We start from the raw sequence: 13,297 nt of genomic DNA, 5'->3' as shown, positions 1-13,297 counted from the left end.
TCCTCTTCCTCAAAGCCATAGTACATTGTGAACATAATTCGAAGAGATTCAATTGCCCATGGCAACCAGCAAATAGCGTAAACCACCACTATTACAACATACGCCCTTAACACAAGTTTTGTATACTTATAGTTACCTCCTCGGTTTAATCTAGCGGACATTCGTTTATCATGTGAATGTATTTTTATAAATATTGAAAAGTAAAGTATTGAAATCCCAATCATTATTACAACAATGCACAGAGGACCAAGAGTGAAAAATATAACTCGATGTAGGATATAGTCATAGAACGAAATTGGTAAAAGAACTGATGACGTTATCAACCACATGATGACGCAAGTGCTCAGAAGTTGACGCGTTGTGCCGATGTGAGTTTTGCTACTGTTGGTGAATACGACGATCTTGAGAAATCGTTCGGCAGCGATTGCGAGGATCGTAAAACCCGAGACAATGCCGACAATCAGTCCGATGCTCTCCATATAGGTTTTGTTGAAAATCACAATACAAGGGTAAATTATACCGGCCATTAAGTCCGTTAGTGCTAAGTTAAAGATGAGAATATTGCGGCGTTTATGCAGCCGCTTTACTTTGATGATTGCCGCCAGAATAATTGCATTTTCTACGATAGATAAGATGCATATCAAGAAGAAATAAATTGAAAAGATTGCCAAGCCTGTGTTGCTACCAAAGACACCAGATTCCATAATGTCAACAGGCTCAACAGAGCAGTTTATAACAGCAGTGGGATCCATCGTCTTGTCGAATTATCTTCCTGTTGAATTGGCCTAAATAGATGATCGAAACATGATAATTAAAAAAAACAGAAACTGATACAGCAATGCAACCCACAATTGCCTGTAACAAAACATTCATTAGTTTACTTCAAGCAATGCAACCAACAATTCATTAGTTTACTTTATGTTTTAGTAATAATTAAAACACAATTAAAAAAAGCATACACTTTACTTTAATGCCATAAAAAAAGTCTGAGAATATAACTGCTACATTCTGCAGTTATGAGATACTATCTACCTGATAACATGTATTAACAGTTTTTACTACACTTAGACTTGTATCTCACTGACTTGCGGTAGTCAGTTAGATAGTATATCGTGAAAGCTGAAGAAATTAAAAAGAATACTTATAAATATATTGTATCCAAACAACTCACCAGATAGGCAAAAATGATAACACTTCGGTTTTTACAAATTAGAAAAGTTGAACTGTAATTGCATAGTTTTTTTGTTTTAGTCGAATGACCCACGTTAATCACGAAACTGTAAGAACTAATTAATTGCGAAAACATTTCCCTATCATTTTATAGATGTCCACACCGGAAATAGAATTAATCGGTGGATCACTGGTGTGCACGAAAAATCCAACCGCACACGATATGCCCTTCACAAACAGTACTTTAAAGGATAAACGTTCATCATGTTCAAGGAACTTATTATATTACGACATTATTACTCATGATATACTGAAAGAGGCGCATCACTTTTAACAAAATATTAAAATTTAGCCTAATAATTTCAATGTTACTACACCTTACCAAACATTTAAAACAATGGTTTTATGCCATATTTTGTTCGTCTATTGGCTTACCTGATGTACTTGAAGGTATGATGAAACTTAAGTGAAAGTACGCGGTAGGCCCACTTAACACACATAGCCTTGGTGGTGAGTGGTTTTACGTACGAACTGATGTCATGACTTACTTCCTAGAGGGATAGGCCTACACAGAATGTAGCTGGCAGTACACGTGCTAGTACTAGCGATGTTAAGCTAAACTAAACAAAAGACATTTACTGACTGCTCGTTTACCGTCACTGGACCAAGAATCTGGAACAATTTACTAACTAGTTACATTAGACATTTGAATGACTATAAACAACAAGACTTTTTATTTTAACTAATGTTATGAATGAAGAGCCGCTGATTATGAGCTTTTCATGGAAATGGGCGCTATAATGTTAATGTTAGCTCAACGAATAATAACGGTCACTTATTAAATTAAATATCAGTTACATTGTCTCTTTAAAAAAAAACCAACAAATTGATAGCAACACTTTTTTTGTGTATTTCGATTTTCTTTCAATTGATAATGACCCCAATGGGAACTAATTCTTCCTGTAAGGATTAATTTGATCGTCAATAAAAACAAACATCTGATATTTAACTAACCAGAGGCTTATAGAATAGAATAATATTATACAATAGCAAGTTTTGTTTTTGTCTTTTCTGTTTTTATCCTTGTACATTAAACTTCATATTTTTTCCGGTTCAATAACTTTAATTTTTCACAACACCTCACGTCATTGATGATGATCATCCGGGTATTCCCTCTTTCATGAGTCATAACAGTTCAAGTTCATGTATCGAATAAATGATTGGTCAAAATTATCGAGCGTGTTAATAACTAAACCTAATATAAGGTCATGTCCAGTTTTTAAATTATGAATGGGAAAGTAAGCCGAAGAAAATTTCATTTGGTATTTTTAATGTCATAATAATGTTCAGAATTTAGGCCTAATGATGACGTACATCTTTAATACACCTCACTGTGTATAATAATAGCAACATCCTGGTTAGTCTTTTGACAGCAAGGATAGACAACAAAACTAAACACACACACAATATATGACTTGTAGGCCTACTGTAATTTAAAACTATAAAATAGGCCTAATGATGACGTGCATCTTTTATACACCTATCTGTGTATATTAATAGCATCATCCTGGTTAGTCTTTTGACAGCGAGGATAGACACCAAAACAAAACACAAACACAAAATATGACTTGTACTGTAGGCCTAATTTAAAACTATAAAATTAGGCCTAATGACGACGTACATCTTTTATGCACCTATCTGCGTAGATTAGTAGCAACATCCTGGTTAGTCTTTTGACAGCAAGGATAGACAACAAAACTAAACACACGCACAAAATATGACTTGTACTGTAATTTAAAACTATAACATTAGGCCTAATGACGTGCATCTTTTATGCACCTATCTGTGTAGATTAATAGCAACATCCTGGTTAGTCTTTTGACAGCGAGGATAGACACCAAAACAAAACACACACAAAACATATTACTCGGCTTGAATATTGTCTTGAATACAGAATGCAACAACGGATAGTTATTACAAATACACATTCTTCATTTTCATTGTTTAGATGGAAGGCATATCTTATAATATTAGACCTACCCTGAAATTAATTTCTAGGACTACTGTATATGGTTACATCTTTTCACCTCACAGTTCATCTCTTTTCACCTCACTGCATAATCATATGGTGATATTGCATGACGCCAGCAAAATATCAAATTGTCTAGAATGAATTTACTATTCTGTGATAATGTCCGCAAAGTCCATTGCTAAAAGTGTTAGGGTAATAAATGGGTTAAATTGAAACATAGATTCGCAAAATGTACCACCAATTGCAGAACTGTGAGTCTGAAAAACCTTTTGAATTTACTTCATTTTACTAATACATATAGGCCTAATTATAAAGACCGTATAATTTCTTGAATTCCAGAAAAAATTGTGTAATCATTATTTTGGCTTCCTTAAAATTAGAAAATGTTCTGTTCCTCAGGCATATTGTACTTGTTATTTTCAATGCAAGGTTATATTTTGTATACACAACAGTTTGTATTATACATATTATGTATTGCGTGAGAAGTTTGATATGCGTGAATGATTATATATAAAATGTCAGGTACCTCTATTTCTATACTACCATTTATCGATTTGTATTTTTTAAATGGTTTTTCTATTTTGGACGGACGACACAATACATTTACTTACCTTATGTTCTCGTACATACAAGGGATAATATTCATACTGTATCATGATGCACTTTTTTTGCACATGACACTTGTTGATTGTGTTGATTAAACGGATAGCCCAGTAGTATTCTGAAATAAATAAGAAAGGCTGTTCGTTAGGATACACATGTTTGCTACTACGCACATCCATGGGATATAGATTGTACTGGGAATGTTTAGAGTACATTTTAAACCCGTGCCGGGAGTTGGATTAATGAGGTCAACCAGGGTAATGGAAATGTTTCAAACTTCATTGAACCTGCCCGCGGTGTGTGGAGCGGGGGAGTTAGGAGTTTGTTCATACTGTAGCCTACGTGGCACCAGTCACCACTCTAGAAGAATTGTCTCTCTTAAATACCTGGTTATTGTACAAATAATTATTTCAAATTTAACGACAAACCAATATATTTATTTATTGCGAAAAAACTTGGTTCTGTATTATTGGAACGATTTTAGAACACTGGAATGCCATAATACAAATTCACCCAAAACAATATGAATCTTTTAATTTAACAATCCGCTAATTTAAACGGCTTGAACATCGCTTTAAATACATATGAATGCAACAATAGAGAGTTATTACAACTACAAGTCTTTTATTGTTTAGTAGAAGGCCTATTGTTATTATATTATACCTAACCCAGAAATTATTTTCTACAGGTAGGCCAATATGGTTTTATATAACAAAACTGTAATAATTACGTCGGTGTAAATAATGGGGGAAGGGTGGGGATTAAAAATTTCCGTAAAAAATGACCTGAATCATAGAATTACTCCCTTATTCACTGGCCTGCAGCTAATTCGCATCCAGTGTGATTTTTATTTGTATTGGTATGGATCAATTTAGGCCTGTATTTTGTCTAAATGGTCCACATTTTCACAATGGTGGCAAGAATGTATCCCTACTAAGAAATCCTGGCAGCACAATCCGCTCCCAGTAGCCCTAAATTATTCAATTGTTTCATCGATTTCCTGATCATTTGTTTTTAAATGTGCTCGATTGACTTTGCATTTTCAATCAATGTATCAGGTATTACAGTTCTCTCGTTGTATCTAACCCAGCGGAAGTGTCCTTTGAGTTCATTTCAAAACTTTTACGAACTTTAAATTTCTTCAAATAATGTTTACCTGTTTTAAGGCAAACAAAAAGTGAGGAGTCTGCGGTTTTGGTCTTGGCATTTTATGCGTTTTATTGACACACTTTCTTTGCCCACAATTTCTACATTCATATTGTCATGTAAAATGTGTTTCGGATATTAGTACATTCAAATCGTGACCATACCCACTCAGTTCTGTATCTCCAAATACTTCAGTATTTGCCCAGTATCATATGAATATTTGGTAATACTACCATCTCATCTGTATCTATATGTGGGTGCCTTTATTATGTAAGGTTAAGGGTAAGGTTATGGTATATGATATCTTTTATTAAGTATTCCTATGATACTGGAGACATCTATCAGTAGACCTACGAGAATCGGGTGAAATTACAGAACACAATACATTTACCAAAGTGTCGTGTTTGGTTTTAATATATTTATATCAGTAATAGAGCGCAGCAGTAGCCTATGATGTGTGTTTTATATTTATTATATTCAGACATTCCCATGCCATTGGCCAAGTTCCGTAAAAGAGAGATATGAGTTAAGCTACTGTCTAAAGCTAACTGTTTCACGCAATTGAATTTTACTAAAACTCAGCAGAGAGTTTGGTGCTTATTATATTTTCTTTATATATATTATTTTGTTTGTACAATAAACACAATCGTTGGGGTGTGCCGAGAAGGAGGTAGGCCTACATTTAAAGTATACGAACAATTATAAGCACCATATGTATTCTCCTGTAAAGCTCAAACTTTTCGACGCCATTTTAATACCAGCAGATCAGCAACAAGCTTGTTGTTTATTATATTTTATTATTCATGCATTTGATCGTTCGACTATTGCTATTATAATAGTCACGTTTGATTTGTTTAGTCTATTATTACAATCGGGCAAGGGTTATATTGCAATTATATCCCGGGTTAGTACACTATAGTCACTGACCTAATCATAAGAACATGACACCAGGAACGGTTGATGTTAAACCACGAAGTAAATTGTTTTCCACGCAACCAGCAAAAAGGGAAGACAGGGAAGAGTGAGGTAGGTCTCACTCTTCCCTGGTGAGTTTATAGTTATTATTCTACATACTCGTCAAGCATAGAAGGTTAGTAGTCTAGGTTTAGAATAAAGATAGCGAAGACTCCTCAACATCATTAAAAAAATATTTGGCATTTCGCGCTTATTCGATTGAAAATTCATGGAATGGAATTACAGAAACTATAGTTTAATATCATTTCATAAATTACAGTACATACAACAATAAAAAGAGTAGCATTTAGTTTATATTATATTAAAACACGATGAGATAATTGTTAGTATACTGTTGATAAAAAGTTGTTCAAATAGTACGAGATAGTTAGGTTACAGGTAATTCTTTCAATGTCGAGTCTTCATAATACTAACATAGTTACTGTATTGTATTTGCAAGAAGGGCAAAGTGCCAAGCCACCCAAACAATCAATTACTGGTTGGTACAATAGTAAACGGATCGGCATTTATCATTATGCTGTAATGATAGTTGTCATAATGATTTATCTATATATTATATTTTTATTTTTGCAGGCCTTAAATACATAATTTTGAAAAATGGCAAACCTTACAGATGAGTTTGATGACTTAAAATCTAAACTCAGTGACCATTATGTCGGTACAGACTATAAGTTGTTGAAATTTTGTCTATTTGATAAATTAAGTCTATCAGACCTTACCGATGAAAAGTCCATAGGACATATTTTATTTAATAAACTTGAAAGCAAAGGGATAGTCACAGCTAATGACGTCAACCTTCTACTGGAGATTGTAACACTTACTGGTCCGGAAGATGCGAAACAGCTTCTCAATGAGTATATAGAAGAGAACAACATTCAAAATATAGACAAACATAATTTGTCATTGTATCGCAAACAACTCTTTAGAGCTGTGAAAGAAGCTGAACCAGCTGCGTTAAAGAAGGTTACTGCTATGTATAATGTAGAAAACCATGAGTATACCAATCTTTGGGATGTAATAATGCATCTGGAGATCAAGAAAATTTTACCAGCCAAAATAGACCAGTTTACAAGACTACTTCGAAAACGCGCACAGACAGATCTACTAAGTACAGGTAGGCCTATTTAATTGTTGTTTTCTTAAGTGGTGCCAATATTGTAACCCAAACTGTTACCCTCACACGCAAGCAGATTTCATTAAGTCATACATTCGTGTAATACGTATGAATGGTTTAACCAACAGCAAGCACACATTATTATTATTATTATTTCATTTATTTAGTTTATATTGGATTGTAAAAGATGCTAAATTGACGTTTTCCTGTCCATTGAAATGAATTACTAAAAGAACATTATTTTATTAAATATTTTATTTTTTATTTCATAACATTTATTTATAATATAATATATAATATCGAATGCTTATTATATTTTTAAACTTTGCCGTATTTGTAAGTCAATGCCATAATTATGGTTACAATAACGTTTTTTTCATTATCTGAACACCACAACATTACCACATAGATCCTCAACCACAACATTTAAATATCAATATAATATTACAATAACATAACAAAAGATTGGAAATATTTGATAAATTTAGTCAAAAAACAAAAAGGGTTCGTGCAACAAACATTTCTTTAGGTAGTACAGTAATAATAGTGATGACGATATAAGTGGACCTGTCAAAAGTAAAAAGGAAAACAACTGAAGATTCTTATAGTAATGGCGACATCAAAGCTTCTCACATACAACTATTTAAATTCATCCATACTTTATTTACAACACATGCATGGATGTGCCAACTCATTCCTACGTCGTTCCACGATATACCTGCAATCAAAACGGTGGGACACGTCAAAATCATATTTATACGGGTTTCACCTACAAATTTACTCGTTCCTATAACGTATTATTAGGCATGGCAACGATTACAGTAAGTAGGGCTCCAATAAAAAATTCTTTAAACTAAATAAATAAACATCAACACACTTTTTTTTTCTTCATTCAGATAAAAAAACAAAAAGGGTTCGGCCAACAAACATTTCTTTAGGTAGTAATATTGATGACGACGAGATAAGTGACCAAATTTGTCAAGAGAAAAGGAAAATAACTGAAGATTCTTATAGTGATGACGACATGAATGCCCAAGCATCTACATCAAAAGCTCATACAGGCCATAAACTAAAGAGAAGGCTAAAAGACAAATCTGACGAAGGTACAATTGATGACAATTACTATATAATTGAAATTAAGGGATCTGCAAAAAAGCCTTGTTTCCAGATTATAGGCTTATTCAGTGGGTATTGTCATTAATTATATAGGTGTGTGATTGGTCAGAATAGAACTTTCCCGAATCGAGTAGCGATGTAAAGCGAGTAGGCCTATTTACCACGGTTAAATTTGGAAGAAATTACAGCACGGATACGCTATGCTCTAAATCTAAAAACGCTAATGTTATTTTGAAATGACGTCGTAATTTATGATAAACCAAACTTTTAAATTAATTGATCCTATCTAAAATTTCACGTTTACAGTTTAGTAAAGGTACGCGCGATGCAAAAAGTTTAATACTTTTGAAATGTTCAATATGGCCTGAAACGTGCTCTAAATTGAGTAGCATTTCCAACAAATGTTTGTCCAGAATGTTTCAATTTATTTTAAAGAACACCAGTCATCTTCTTCACAATAATTAACTTCCACTTACATGTATATAGTCCACATTGGTCGCTTTCGGACACCGACCTCTTGTACCAGCCTGTATCTTCTCTTCTTCCTTTTACTTTCTATTTCTTTTTGAAATAGAAGGTCCGCATAATCTCAAGATGGGATGCGTCTAGTGTGAATCGCAATGTTTACAGTTACGAATTGTGTTGTGAATATCGTTTACTCTTTATATATTTTAATTGATTTCTAGAAAATGTTGAAGATAGAGCATCGAAGTCAAAGAAGATAGTTTCAAGAGAAGGTAAAACTATATTTTTGGGCAGATACATTTTTTCAAATGTGTCATAGCAAATCGAAGAACATTTTTATTCGAATAACGTATAAAATTAAATAATACCTTTCTATAATTACAATTGTTTTTTCTTATATTATAATTGTAAACAAAAAGACATGGTAATTTTAAATAGAACATTAAAGAAGTCTGTGCACATATGACCTTGTGTAAAAAAAGCAACGTTTAGTGGCATGTTTAATACTTTTTCATTAATTTATTTGATTGATTGTCTTGTTTATATATTATAGAAAAAATCAAAGATTATCTGCTTGATAGACAAAGATTGGTGTGCGGCAATAACAATAAGAAATTTACATCATCAATAATGAATAACAATTCTTATTTCAACATTGAAATATTCACTGAATTGAGTCTACTGAAAGAAGATGAAATAAATGGCATCCAGCCAACTACATTAACAGCAATGTTAGCTGATATCAAATCCATGCCAGCATGTAGAGTTCTTATATCTGGTGATGCTGGGATTGGTAAAACAACTTTATTAAGGTACTTGGCATACAGCTCAACTCTTGGAAAACCAATTGCATTTGAAGGTAAAATTGTATTTTTCTTGTCGGTAAGAGATATCGAAGAAGGCAAAAGCATCTTTGATCTAATTGAGACACAATTGGATATGGAAGATTTTAATCTGGCAACAGATCTTCCACAAGAGCCACGTTTGATTAAACAATTTATAAAGAACCATGACAACATGATTGTGCTATTATTAGATGGATTAGATGAAATAAGTGTTGAGAATAAAAGTTTGATGAATCTATTCAAAAAGAACACATTAGGAAACAGTGTAGTGCTGCTCACATCCCGATCAGAAACTATAGATGAATTTAAAATTATGTGTGATTTACATGTGAGAGTCGGTGGATTTGATAAAGATAGCATTGGGAAATATATTGAAACATTTTTCAATCATTTTGAAAAACCCAAATTGGGACAATCACTAAGGCGCGAATTGAAAGTTGGCGAGATGAAAATTGCAATAGACCGTAATCATTCAGAAGCATTTTTATTGTGTAAAAATCCATTATTACTCCTTTCAATTTGCATTTCCTGGATAGAAAACAGACGTCTTCCTTATAATGAGTCTGATCTTTTCAAAGAATTTTTTCTTTGCATATTTAACCAATTCAATAAAACTAAAAAAGAAAAGTTTGCTAAATTTGAAGATGCTCCACCAGAATATGTAAATGCAATGCTTTTGTTAGGGAAGTGTATGTGTAATTCTTTCTTAACGTTAGCTAAACGTTCAATAAGCAAACATGATTTGGAAGCATTGACAGAAGACCAAGGGTTGATTGACATGGCCTTGAAACTTGGATTTGTTTCTAAAATTTTACCAATTTCAAAAAAACTCACAGGTGATATATATATACCTCTGCACTACATGATAGGGGAATCATTGGTGGGATTCTACTTATACAAACTTTTTAACAGTGAAGGTATGCATGAAAGAAAATTACTTAAGCCATTGGATGAAAATGAATGGAAGGTAATAAGAGAAAGTTGGACATTCAAGAAAGTAAATATGTTTGTAGTAGGATATCTTGGTGTTGATGCTGGTGAATTCTTAAGATATTGGGTTACAAATAAATTTTCAACATATCGTTCTTTAGGTATTTACTTAAACTGTGTTAGAAAATCCTATCTGAAAAGTGTGAATAAGTTCTTGGAACCGTACACAAACAGCGTGACATTAAACCACACTCATGTATGTAACTCTTTAAAAAAATGTATTTCATACTTTAATCCTGAATTAGTTTTAGGTGAAGATTTTGCAAATATTATTAGGCAATTTTGTAGCATGAATTTGAGTAATCTTGATTTGAGCACTTATTGTAAACAATTATCAACAGAATATCCTCAAAAAGGAAAAATGCTTGCACACTTTACCTACTTTATTAGCACTCAACTTGACGTAAGTAATTGCGGTTTATCAGGTGATGTAATGAATGATATGATTAGAGAATATTCTAAAATGGGAGGTAAACTGGATTTAGTTGCTCTTAAAATGAGAAATAATAATTTCAGCAACATTGACGCTACATTACTGCAATCTCTAATGATGATGTCTCCGTTTTATCTTATCTTTGATATGAGTGATTGTAATATATCAGGTAAAGTAATGAATTATATCAGCAAATGTAACGGAGACAATGTTCTGCACATATTCATCCTCATTATCAGTAACAATAATCTAAGTGATATTGATGGTACTTTTCTGGGTAGATTCTTCAGTAAGTTTCCTAGGTTGATTAGACTTGCAATGAATGATTGTAAACTATCAGGTAACGTAATGAATGACATGATAAGAGTGTATGCAGGAGATAAGTTAGAATTACAAGAGCTTGATATTGGGAATAATGATATCAGTGACATCGATGGTACTTTACTGGGCATTTTCTTAAGTAAATCGCCTAAATTGTTCAAACTTGGCTTGAGTACTTGCAAGCTATCAGGTAATGTAATGAATGAAATGATCAGAGTGTATGCAGGAGATAAGTTAGAATTACAAGAGCTTGATATTAGGAATAATGATATCAGTGACATCGATGGTACTTTACTGGGCATTTTCTTGAGTAAATCGCCTAAACTGCTGAAACTGTACATGTATAATTGCAAATTATCAGGTAATGTAATGAATGAAATGATCACAGTGTATGAAGGAGACAAGTTTGAATTACAAGAGTTTACTATTGGGGATAATGATATCAGTGACATCGATGGTACTTTACTGGGCACTTTCTTGAGTAAATCGCCTAAACTGCTTAAACTGTACATGTCTAATTGCAAATTATCAGGTAATGTAATGAATAAAATGATCACAGTGTATGCAGGAGATGTGTTAGAATTACAAGAGTTTAGTATTGAGGATAATGATATCAGTGACATCGATGGTACTTTACTGGGCACTTTCTTGAGTAAATCGCCTAAACTGCTGACACTGTACATGTCTAATTGCAAATTATCAGGTATTGTAATGAATGAAATGATCAGAGTGTATGCAGGAGATAAGTTAGAATTACAAGAGCTTGATATTGGGAATAATGATATCAGTGACATCGATGGTACTTTACTGGGCATTTTCTTGAGTAAATCGCCTAAACTGCTGAAACTGTACATGTATAATTGCAAATTATCAGGTAATGTAATGAATGAAATGATCACAGTGTATGAAGGAGACAAGTTTGAATTACAAGAGTTTACTATTGGGGATAATGATATCAGTGACATCGATGGTACTTTACTGGGCACTTTCTTGAGTAAATCGCCTAAACTGCTTAAACTGTACATGTCTAATTGCAAATTATCAGGTAATGTAATGAATAAAATGATCACAGTGTATGCAGGAGATGTGTTAGAATTACAAGAGTTTAGTATTGAGGATAATGATATCAGTGACATCGATGGTACTTTACTGGGCACTTTCTTGAGTAAATCGCCTAAACTGCTGAAACTTTACATGTCTAATTGCAAATTATCAGGTAGTGTAATGAATAAAATGATCACAGTGTATGCAGGAGATGTGTTAGAATTACAAGAGTTTAGTATTGGGAAAAATGATATCAGTGACATCGATGGTACTTTACTTGGCACTTTCTTGAGTAAATTGCCTAAACTGCTGAAATTGTACATGTCTAATTGCAAATTATCAGGTAGTGTAATGAATAAAATGATCACAGTGTATGCAGGAGATGTGTTAGAATTACAAGAGTTTAGTATTGGGAAAAATGATATCAGTGACATCGATGGTACTTTACTTGGCACTTTCTTGAGTAAATTGCCTAAACTGCTGAAATTGTACATGTCTAATTGCAAATTATCAGGTAGTGTAATGAATAAAATGATCACAGTGTATGCAGGAGATGTGTTAGAATTACAAGAGTTTATTATTGGGAATAATGATATCAGTGACATCGATGGTACTTTACTTGGTACTTTCTTGAGTAAATTGCCTAAACTGCTGAAATTGTACATGTATAATTGCAAATTATCAGGTAGTGTAATGAATGAAATGATCACAGTGTATGCAGGAGATGTGTTAGAATTACAAGAGTTTAGTATTGGTAATAATGATATCAGTGACATCGATGGTACTTTACTGGGCACTTTCTTGAGTAAATCGCCTAAACTACTTAAACTGTACATGGATAATTGCAAATTATCAGGTAATGTAATGAATGAAATGATCACAGTGTATGAAGGAGACAACTTCGAATTACAAGAGTTTAGTATTAGGGATAATGATATCAGTGACATCGATGGTCCTTTACTGGGCACTTTCTTGAGTAAATCGCCTAAACTGCTGACACTGTACATGTCTAATTGCAAATTATCAGGTAATGTAATGAATAA

This window comes from Antedon bifida, chromosome 3 (genome assembly GCF_963402885.1).
Source record: "Antedon bifida chromosome 3, ecAntBifi1.1, whole genome shotgun sequence".
Lineage (NCBI taxonomy): Eukaryota > Metazoa > Echinodermata > Crinoidea > Comatulida > Antedonidae > Antedon > Antedon bifida.
Note: the sequence above shows the minus strand (reverse complement) of the source record.